Source organism: Anneissia japonica, unplaced genomic scaffold, assembly GCF_011630105.1.
Source record: "Anneissia japonica isolate Jap-2015-1 unplaced genomic scaffold, ASM1163010v1 scaffold288097_len85782_cov108, whole genome shotgun sequence".
In the NCBI taxonomy this organism is placed as follows: domain Eukaryota; kingdom Metazoa; phylum Echinodermata; class Crinoidea; order Comatulida; family Comatulidae; genus Anneissia; species Anneissia japonica.
In genome coordinates, this window is record NW_022724557.1 from 60,221 (window position 1) to 72,367 (window position 12,147).

Here is a 12,147-nt window from a genome sequence, read left to right on the forward strand (position 1 = left end):
GTTCTCAGCAGGCCAGAACTATTATACTAACTGTTTTAATTCAAGTAGGTAGCCAAAAGGGAGCTGGAGCTTGTTCTAGTCCAGACATCCGCATCTTCAATTTTGAAAATTTACCAAGATTGATTAATATGCATGAAGTTAGCCAATCACGTGATTTACAAAATCAGTCATGCATACGATATCCCACATCAAATTTGATGTGGGAAAGTGCACGCATGAATCGTTTGCCCAGGCCCTTATTCGAAAAAGAAATCGAGTATGGGACGCCAATTAAATTAGCTATGGCGCGCATTAAGTGCAATAAAGAGTGATTAACCTAAAATTAGGGCCTGGAACCCAGGCTAGCATGAATCGTTTGCCCAGGCCCTAATACGAAAAACAAAAAGAAATTAAGTATGGGACGCCATTTAAATTAGGTATGGCGCGCACTAAGTGCAATAAAGAGTGAATAACCAAAAATTAGGGCCTGGAGCCAAGGCTACTAGGTGTACTATAGTACTATCTAATCTGCTTTGACTTGAATATCGCACAGTGTCACCCTGGACATGATATCAGCAGGAAAATCCTACTAAATATTCAAGAGATTATTGCCAAATCAGGGAGGAGATAGAGATTATATTATTGAAGTTAGAGCACCACCAATCGTTTCTGCCTCAAACGTGCGGGAAACAAAATCGCCCCACGCCTGGGAGAGTTACCCCACCCCACGTCGGGGAGAAAAACCACAATTCGTCGGGGAGACAAAAATGTATATGTATTTTCTACTTATTAGTAGACTCCAAATTCGATAAGCTTTTGAAACCCGTAAATTGTATGGGAGCTGTTTTAAAATTGTGTACATGTTTTATTGTTTTTGATAAAACTTTTAAAGCTTTTTTAAAAATTTTAATTTTGTGCAATTCAATATCAGTATTTTTGATGTCGGTTTTATTTGTATATAGTATATTTATATTTATTTAAAAAAATTAATATTAATGATTTTAAATATTCAGCAAGTAATGAAGAGGCAGCACTCGGAGAATAACTTTCAATCTGTTATTTTTTTGACACGAGCTTTCGCGAGCAGAGTGCTGCCTCCACATTACTTGTTGAATATTTGTTAAGACTAACACGTAGGAGTGATGTTTTGCCCTACCTGACGTATTATCGAACCGAAATACTCAGTACATCCCCAAATACTAGCGAAAAAATTCGCAAGTGATTCGGGGGGAATCCAATCACTATCTAGCCTGATGTCTTAACCACTAGACCAACGAGCTTGCGCTTGGTGACTAGTGATGAATCTGATCCCCTAGTAGCAGCGTGTACTGAAAATGCTATAAAGATATGACTTTGCGTCAGGAAAATATCATAGGAGTGGTGTTTTGCCCTACCTGACGTATTATCGTACCGAATATACTCAGTACGGTACATCCCCAAATACTAGCGACAAAATTCGCAAGTGATTCGGGTGGAAATCGAACCCACGACCTCCAGGTATCTAGCCTGATGTCTTAACCACTAGACCACCGAGATTGAGCATGGTGATTTGTGATGAATCCTATCCCCTAGTAGCAGCGGGTATTGCAAGTGCTATAAAGATATGAATTTGCGTTATTTGGGGATGTACTGAGTATTCGGTACAATAATACGACGTCAGGTAGGGCAAAACCAGGGGTTTCGCCAGTGGAGAGCTGCCCCCCACCCCTGGTTGGAGCCCCCCCCCCCGGTTGGAGAGAAAAAGCACAATTCGTCAGGGAGAAAAAATTATATGTCCTTTTTACATATTAGTAGACTCTAATGCTGATTAAGTCAGCCTTTGAAACCTCTAAATTGTTAAAATTTTCGGGGGTAAGCCACCAGGACCACTTTCGAAACCTTTTAATCGAAGCTCGACCACGCCCACTTTGCTTTCGTCGGAAAATCTGACCCCTCGTCGGGGGAACCGCCCCCCCCCCCTTGTCGGGGACCTCGGCCCCCCCGTCGGGCAAATGGGGACCTCGGCCTCCCCGTCGGACAAATCCTGGCGCCACCCCTGGGCTGAGAGAGCAGCTTAGCTCAGTCGGCTAATCTGGTGGTAGCCACTGTGTGTGCGCTGAACCGTGGAGACTTCTAGGTCTCCGGTTCAATTCAAATCGCTGCCTCTCCTTGTGCTTCAGCTAGAGGGCTGAAATACAAGTTACAATAGCGCACCGTCTTTCGGATGAGACGTTTAAGCCGTTGGTCCCGTGTGCATTTATGGCCCATGTGCACGTTTAAGAACACAGTACACTCTTCGGAAAAGAGTAGGGGATTGTCTCCCGGTGTACTGTCCAATCAACACCAGAAGGACCCTACTGGAAATTAGTCATCTTCTTCTGGACATTCGTGGGCTATCTTTGGTGTTTACACCGAATAAATCCAATCCAAACATCACTCCTATGATATTTTCTTCCATTTCTTATAATCTAACCTAACACTAAGAAATCTGAAATTTAGATTTTTACATTTAAGTTAAGCCTATGCCTGTTAATGTTATATATGGTATATTCTGTGTTTTTTCATCTTAAATATGTATGCCTCATTTATGTTGTAAACAACTTCGACGAGAACTGATAATAAGAGGCCTATAGAAAGAACCTAACATTGAAAGTATTTGCCATCAGAAGTTGACTACGGTTTGTATATAATTGGGCTATGTCTAAAGAGATTTCGAACAAAAAATATATGCAATCACGTATTGAACGAAATATACAATATTTCCAGAAACGAAAAGTCAACGAAAACCTTGGGAAAGAAAATTTGACTATTCCGATCTTGTTTTTTGCGTCAGGAGAAATAATAGACCTACGAATGATGTTAGGCCTACCTTACGTGTTATCCTATTAATGCTCAGTAAGTTTCTAAATACCTCCAAAGAAAAATCTCGAAATGGATTCAGGTTCAAAATGAATCAACCTCCAGATAACTAGCTGTTCTAACCACTACACCACCGATATTGCATTTCAAGGTTTCTGATGAATCCGATCCCCAGCAGCGGGTACTACATGGCATTTCTACAGTATTTCGTTTTTCTCACTAGGAGAAATTATACGAATGATGTTTGCCCTACCTGAGGTAGGTGCTCTCCACTCGAATCAAGGTTATGGGTGTGGCAAACATAATTCGTAAAACTTAATTATTCTGTGATTAAGATTATCAAACGAAAAATTGATTAGTATATATTTAATAAAAATATTTCTCACGTGTATCATGACTAAGATTGGCAGCAGCGATTACGATGATGAGCATAGATCGGCAGAACATCATTTTCACTTTCCTGTACATAATAATTGTCGCGAACGAGCACCAAAGCTAATTGAATATATTTAACTGCGTTTCACTGTTTTGTTTCTTCCCGAGAACAATACGAATTTTCAGAATACCCTCCAGCCAGTTTTCTGTGAATGTTACAGTAAAGCAGAGGTTTCATTAACGAATATTCATTCGAGCGTAAGTATACGGAGTAGCATCTTATACAACTACATAAACATTACGAATCTGGTGGTTATCATTCTAAGCACTTTCCTTCTTTCTGAGTATCTAATAATGATAGATTGTGAATTATAGCCATACTTCTTGAAAATTTTCACAAGAAGAGAACACATACAAAAGAGAACACATACAAAGGCATAATACATCATAATTATCCTATCCAACACATCATAACATTATGAATTAATCTCTAAAAGACTTATGAGTCCATCAGATTTTAAGGTACTTCGAAAAATCCAAATGAATTACGGTACATTGTTTGATACCGATATCACATTAAAGTGTTAAGCTATACGAAGACCTGACATAATTATGATATTACTGGAGATACATGTGAATTTCTCTTGAATAGAATAATTACTCGATGGTCCTATGATACGTTCCGTACATTGAACATGTTTACATGTCTTACATCTCTTTTATTACATTAGTCATACCTACATTATCTACTTGATGTTGAGCTAGACTTAAATAACTAGTCCTTCAAGCTGGATCATGTCAATATGAAAGCATAGGAGGTTCGTTAAACATGTCTTTGGTGGCTAGGTCTGATTCCAATATGCCTCAGCCACAATTTCACTCACCCAACCACCCCCGCCCATCCCCACATATCTGGCCCGCAGTCGATCCTCTCGAGTTCGCTCGGCCTAGCAAAACAAGGCCAAACGATCCGCTAGAGTTGGCTCTGTCGGCTGTTGCGGCCGGAAAGTGTAAGAATAATATTCTAAAAATGCATCTTACTTCCGATAAGCACCAATTTTGAAGCGGACCCGGATACATGTAACATTGTCATGTGTGAAAATCAAAAATAAATCGGTCAAGTAGTTTTTGAGTTTTTTTCGAAAGTACACACACCACAGACAATACCTTCGTAGAGGCGACGGTAGTCAGGGGTAATCGCCCCTCTTTCAGAGAGGCGAAGGTAATTATTGAAGTAGAAACAAAGCTTAATATTGGACGTCAGCACAAACCCGACATCCTTTTCCGTTTCATTAACTATTCTACTGAGGCAGGGCGGATCTGGGTTCAAATTTAGGAGGGAGTCAGAATGTTTCCAAAATTCCCCCTCCCACCCAAAATATAAAAGGGGGCCTGGGCTTCTCACCTGGGAAAATGTTGATTCCTACATTGCGGAAAATAAGCTTTTCCGACTTCTGAAGTTTCTTTTAATGACTTTTAAGTCAAAATTCAAGGTTTTATTCCCTCTTGAAAACGGTAGGTAAACTTTTCCATTCATATTCAATTCAATTCAAGTCGTTTCCTACGCAGTGTTTTAATTCAGTAGAGTATTTGAATTTTTTTTTGTTACCGTTTGTTATTTTATTTTAAATTCTATGTTGTATGTTATTCTCATGTGAACGCACCGTCATCGTGTGCCACTGATTTAAAAGTGAAGTTTCAAATAAAGATTGTTATTATTATTATTATTATTATTATTATTATTATTATTATTATTTCAGTAAATAGACCAGTGTGTGCACCAGTATACATACAGAAAAAAACAAATGAGTAGTTGCATACGTATTCCTTTTCCATGAATCGATGAACCCCAAAAATAAAGGGGGTCGGGGTCTTACCCAGGGAAAATTTTTATCCTTAGATGGCGGAAAATAAGCTTTCCTGACTTCTGAGGTGTCTTCTAATGACTTTTAATTGTTTGATGTTGCTTTTCCCACTCTTTGAAAACGATTCAATGAATCTCCACTTCTAATTTTCCCATTGTAACAACACAAATTTCAGTTCACTGGTCTAGAATTTACAGCTCAAGGGTCTAGAGGGATCCCCGGATCCCCTGACTTTTTAATTTTTCTTTACTTGAACAACGTTTATTGATACGGTCATTTCGGACTGTTCACGTAGGCCGTCGAAAGCAATTTTGCAAGTTTTCCCGGCCATTATAGATAGAGCTGGCCAGGGGAAGGGATGGTGGTGGTAGAGTGCGTGGTTTTCGCTTACGGAATTTTGGTTTTTAAGCTGTCCTGCTACCCCTAACAATTGATACAGGATTTTAAAGTTAGTTCAGTCGCCACCCCAGCCCCCACCATGACTAGTGAACAACCTTTGAATGCCCGGAAATAGAAGCTGACAACATGTATAGCCGCTATCCCTCCCCTTCAGATGCAGTCACAATATTTGAAGCTAGCATGGGGATAGAGCTTTGAAAATATGGCACCTCTGGATGCTCGAAAATAGCAGTTGGCAATTCATAGCATCTCACCCGTCCTCATCCTGCTGTAAATTGACTGACTCAGCCCCACAATTGGAAAATAATGACAAAACAAATCTATTGCGAGAATGATAAATTGTTCAAAATTTAATTTCTATCAGAACTAGGCCTATATGAATTTAATTGCTTATTCTTTCATGAATAAATAATGTGCAAGGAACATGAATACATTATAATACAATAAATAAAAGTGCGTGGTTTTGGTCTGACTGCACACATTATTTACATAATGTGCAATATTGTAATAAATAAGCAATATGCAATTAAATAAAATATGTGCTATGTACTTACAGGATGCAATGCTATGAATTATTAAATAGTCCTCAATATAAATAGGCCTACCGTATAATATGATGATGCCTGGTAACGGTGATGATGATTTTGACATATACCGTAGGTGGTGAAATAGTTTGAGTAATGCAGACTAAAGTGAAGTGAGTCCAAGGTGCTGGAATGAAGGGGAAAATGTCCTCGGTGGGTGAAAGAAAAAAAAATCCCCTTTAAAAATCGGCAGTTTTGATTGATATAATTTGGTGGTTTCTATATAATCCAACTTTTTAACTTGGTTATTTTGGGATAGTGACGTCATCTGTATTTGCAGATAGACGATATGTAATGAGAGAAATCCAAATGCTTGTCATAAATGACTCCAAGATTTCGAACATCAGAGATGCTTAGCATAGTATCATTGCAGTTATTTTGAATATTAGAGGCAAAAACAGATTTTTTTTTACTAAACTGTTAATATGTATATTTTTACAACATATTTTCGTATCATTTATATTCATTTTTTATGCATTAACTTGAATTTTATATTTGCATTGTTTATCGATGCTAAAATTATCTTATATATAAATTTATTTATTATTTTATTCAATTTACAGGCAAGCCGATGATGCATATCCTTACTTCTATTGTATAACTTTAAAAAATATTTTACTAATACCATCTCAAAACTTAACAGAGACTCGTATACAAAATGACACTAAAATACTGTTTAACCAAGACTAACATTTTGATTTACTACAAATACACTGTGAATCAATTGTCTAAAACAATCTTTAAACAGACAAAAGGTCTGAACATCAAATAAGGTAGAAATATGAATTCTATGTTATACACAAGCTTTTTCTTTTCCTATTTAGTACTATTTTGAGTAAATTAGTTTCGCATAATGTGCTTTAGATTATCATTTATCTGCTTTTCAATCTGACATCCAGCATCATTGAGATGAACTCCCTGGCACTCGGTCTGTTGCTGACATCGCAACGCACATCTCATGTACGAAGCATCCAAAGTGACTTCACAATTCTTCAGATTGGAAATACAGAAAATCTAGGAATGAATCAGGCACATTTTCACTTCTAGTTTATGTTTTTTTCTTTATAAACGAACATAAACTTACTGTACGCAGTTATAATACATTTAATAAAATTGCAAAAAAATATATATTATTAAGAAGTAACTAAAAGAATTTGATCACTTAGAGTTTTATTACTTTATTTAAGTATCTGTGTTTTTATATTTATATATTGAATATTATTTGCAAAAATAAAATTAATAAAACATCAGTAATATTGTGGGAGCTCATGGTAAGCAATGAAATTAATAATGTACTGAAGACTAAAGACGTAAAAATATACTAAATCACATAATGTCATCTTTAGGAAAAATTGTCTCAATAATAGGCCTATTTTATAAATGTTGCAGTTTGTAATTATTTTAAACATGATTTCTTATAACGACCATTTAAATAATTTGTAGAAAAGCAATTTAATATTATGTTATATTATATTAATATATTTATATTATAAACTCATAACATTTACCATATTCACAAATGAATGTTCTCGATTTTACACTGGGATTATAGTATTAGCAGGAATATCATACATTTTACCAGTGCTTGCTTCGATCCTAGTCCCACAATGTACAGAATTTCCTAAATCAGGCTGTTCATTTGCCCATGGAATAGATGAAAGAATCTCCGCTCCTGAATTCCCCTTCCAATTTTTATCAAAATGCTGATCCAAACCCGCCTGGCATGATAATCCGATTTCGTGTAAACCGTCTGGGTATTTCATTCCTTCGTATTCGAGTACGGCGTCCAATACATCAACGGTTGTGAAGCTTGCAATATATCCACGTGATGATTCACAGATTTGCTTAATCTAACCAGATTTCTCTTTGCTTAATTAGTCCAACTGTATACACCGACCACTTATATTGAAAGCTAGGAAAGCCTGAAGAAGAATGAATTGAGAAATTCAATTAAAAAAAATTATTAAGTGCTTGTTTGTATTTAATGAAATATACATTTGTAAATTATAAGTGCTATGATAGTGTTAAAAGAATCGAAATAAAAAAAGAATCGTGAACTTAAAAATCATAGAGTATAACAGAACAGAGAGAAAATTACCAGAATCGCCGATAAACATTGTTTTTTTAGAATCGATTATACACATATGTATATAATATATATACAAATAAATACATAACAATAACATTCGAAAAGAACATAAGGTGTTATAATTATATATGTACAAAGGAATATTCATATTCATAAAATACAACCAAAAATCTTTACACTAAACTGTACTGAAAAACGATAAAGTGTAATAAGTTGTACCTGACAGTTATTTGAATCTGTTCAACTATGCAGCCTCTGTGGTTTAATAGTTATGACGCTCACATTGACAGCGAGAGATCGCATGTTTGAATCCCGTCAGAGGCATTTTATTACACAATGTATGTATTTACTCATTTATGTCACAGTGAAAAGTTAAATGGATATTGTTTGTGAAAGAGTAAGGTAAAATACAGTACTATTAATTACAATTACAAAAGAACTAATAATTATGCATGGAGTAGCTGGCATATGAGTCAGCAGAAAAGTTGTATGAATAATGATGAGCTAAAAGCAAGTGTGAACTGGTGATACGTGTTCATAAGTGAAGTGTGTAATTATGTTAATTTATGATCAAATTGGAAGAATAGGAATTATCCTGTGGACAGTTGCACAGGAGAGGTGATAGAAGGTGAATGAATTTATATTATTGTAGTTCTGGATTTCATTTATCTGTAGTGCCACCCGAGATGTGGAGTTTATATGCTTATGATGTTAGCCCGAAAAGGATGCTAGCTAGATAGGAGCATGATATAGGCAGTAGTTTGTGATAATGTTTGAAGGTGCTGCAGAAGTTAAAAGTAATTATTCAAAGGAAAACAAGCAGATGGCAAGCTCATGGAAACTAAGGCAATGCTTTGAACATTTGTTTGAATACCTGAGTTATATATAATTTAAAATAGGTTTAATTAACAATTGGTACCAATATGATTGGAGATACTTTTGTTTGATGCGCAGTCAATAATTATTATTCTTATTATTATAATTATTATTATTATTATTATTATTACTCAAATAAATGTGTGTTGTGAATATTGGTATTATATTTTTGAAATTTTTTTGTTCACTTGTCGTTGTGTACATCACCTAAACACATAGTCACAACACCCTAGTCAACGTTTGCAAGTCCACCTTGAGTGGGACAATTATGATACAAAATTAGTTGAGAGCTATGCTACACGATGTACTAAAATGTCCTTAAAACACTATATATATACATATATATATATATATATATATATATATATACATACATACATATATATATCATCAAAGTAATATATAAAATCATCAAAAAATATATAAATCATTAAGGAAAGGGAAATAGGGTGTTCGAATAAATGACATTATTAATTCCCTTTGGAAAATACCACACAGTGAACACAGTGTGAAAAACTATGTGTTCACATAGTGTACACATACTGCACCACAGTGTGTGCACTGTGTGTTCACATTGTGTACACTGTGTGTTTACAGTGTGTACACTGTGTGAATAACCCATTGACTATATGAAATTGGTGAGGTTTTCACACTGTGAACTGTGTGAAACACAGTGTTTACACACAGTCACCACACAATAAACACAATGTCGCCATAGTGTAGCCACACAATTAACACACTGTCCGCACACAGTAAACACTGTGTTTCCATAGTGACACCAAACATAAACATAGTGTCACCACAATAATCACATTGTTCCCACACAGTAAACACACTGTCCCCATAGTGTAGCCACACAATCAACACACTGTCCCCACACAGTGAACATAGTGTTTCCATAGTGTCACCACACAATAAACACAGTGTGTTTACAGTGTGTTCACTCTGTGGACTATGTGAAATTGGTGAGATTTTCACAGTGTGAAACACAGAAACACATTGTTGTCACAAATTGCTAACATTCAGTAAACACAGTGTTAACACACCTTTCACACACTGTTCCCATAGTGTACCACACAATAAACAAACTATCCCCATATTTTCACTAAACACAGTGTCCCTATAGAGTAAACATAATGTCACCCCACAATAAACACAATGTGTTTACTCTGTTGACTATGTGAAATTGGTGAGGTTTTCACGTTGTCATATCTTGCCAACATACAGTAAACACAGTGTGAACACATAATTGACTATGTGTTATTTGTGAAGTTTGCACAAAACTGTTTGTTCTACAGAGATTCAGTGTCACCACGCAGTAAAACCATCACATGCACAATCTCAAAGCTCTCACCTTCATCCTGCAAGGTACAACAAAAATAAAATATTAACAGTTTTAAAATTGATAAAATAAACATTTATTAAACGAACTTTTAAGTACATATATAAGCACTATCATAAGATTATTGTCAAAAGTATACAGTAACTGTTTCACACTAAAATTATTGTTTTGCTTAAAATTAGTCAAGGATTTTAATAGTTGTTAAGTTAATGTAGCAATGAGTTTACAATTTTTTTAAATTATTTTTACTGCATATAGACGAACAGTTACTTAGATGGTAAAGCATGCTGCAGCTCATCTGTATGATATGAAATACGGGATAGTGGATTAATATAAATAAATAATATAGAATATATTTAAAGGTACGTAAGATTAACTAAAAAATATACAAAAATACACCCTACTACACACATATCAATGTACTGCGGTCACTGTGCATGGTGTTGTCTGACAGCACATACCTGCTGACCTCGATAGAGAGCGATTGACTGCACAAAGGTTTCCATGCTGGTGCATCTGCGCTTAAACTGTCTTTGTAGCTATGAATCGTGTATCCATTCAATTATCTCATTTTTTTGTGATATAAGGGGGGGGGGTCGCAGGCGCCCCCCCCCCCCCTAAATCCGCCCCTGATAGCCCTTTAAATGATGCATCTATCTTTAACTCATTGACAAATGGTATGGAAAAATCAGAGTATGCCAGCACAGGCTCAGAACATAGTTCTCCTTCAATGTGTCGAAGGCCGCCTGGTGTACATCCTCCAATATGAATAAACACTTTTTCAGGTTCTCAGCCTGTAAGCAACTAGATATTAACTCATGCAGAGGCTTAGCTATTTGTGAGAACACCGGCACAAACTTCCTGTAGAATGAACAAAAACCTAAGAAAGACCGCAGTTGCTTGGCTTTTGTTGGCACTGGCCAGTCTCTCACCACCTGTACCTTCTCTGGATCTGCTTTCACACCTTCTTTAGTAACGACGTGGCCTAAATACTTAACTTCGCTTTTAAACAGTTCACACTTACTTAGTTTGATCTTTAAACCGTAACGTCGAAGTCCGTTAAAACAAAACACGAAGATGCTCAATGTGGTCTTCTAAAGTCTTCGAATACACCAGCACATCGTCAGAATAGCAAAGTGTACTTCTAAATAATTGGTCTATTGAACATGACTGCATGAGTCATGAGTGTTCCGGGTGCATTGCATAAGCCGAACAGCATTCTGGCATACTCGTACAATCCAAATGGTGTAGTAAAACTTGTTTTGTAACAATCGCTCTTCGCTACTGCCACCTGGTGATATCCTGAAAGTTATAAATCTATGGACGAGAACCATTTAGCACAATTAAGAGCATCTAAGCTCTCATCTATCCTTGGGATTGGGTATGCATCTTTTAAAGCTTTTAAGTTTAGTTTCCTGTAGTCCACACAGAGACGTAAAGATCCGTCTTGTTTTCTAACCAGGACAATTGATGATGCAAAGGCACTGGTACTAGGTCTAATAATATTTCGTTCGAGTAGTTTTCTTAAATGTTCTCTCACTTCTTCTAGCTGTGATGGAGGTATTCTTCGAAATGGTTGTTTAATTGGGCTAATATATCTGAATTATCTTTAAGAAATAACATTATCAACTTACGGTCTCCTTCTGGGAACTCGTTTCTGACTGTAGGTAAATAATAATAATAATAATAATAATAATAATAATAATAATAATAATAATAATAATAATATTAATAATAATAATAATAATAATAATAATAATAATAATAATAATAATAATAATAATAATAATAATAATAAAA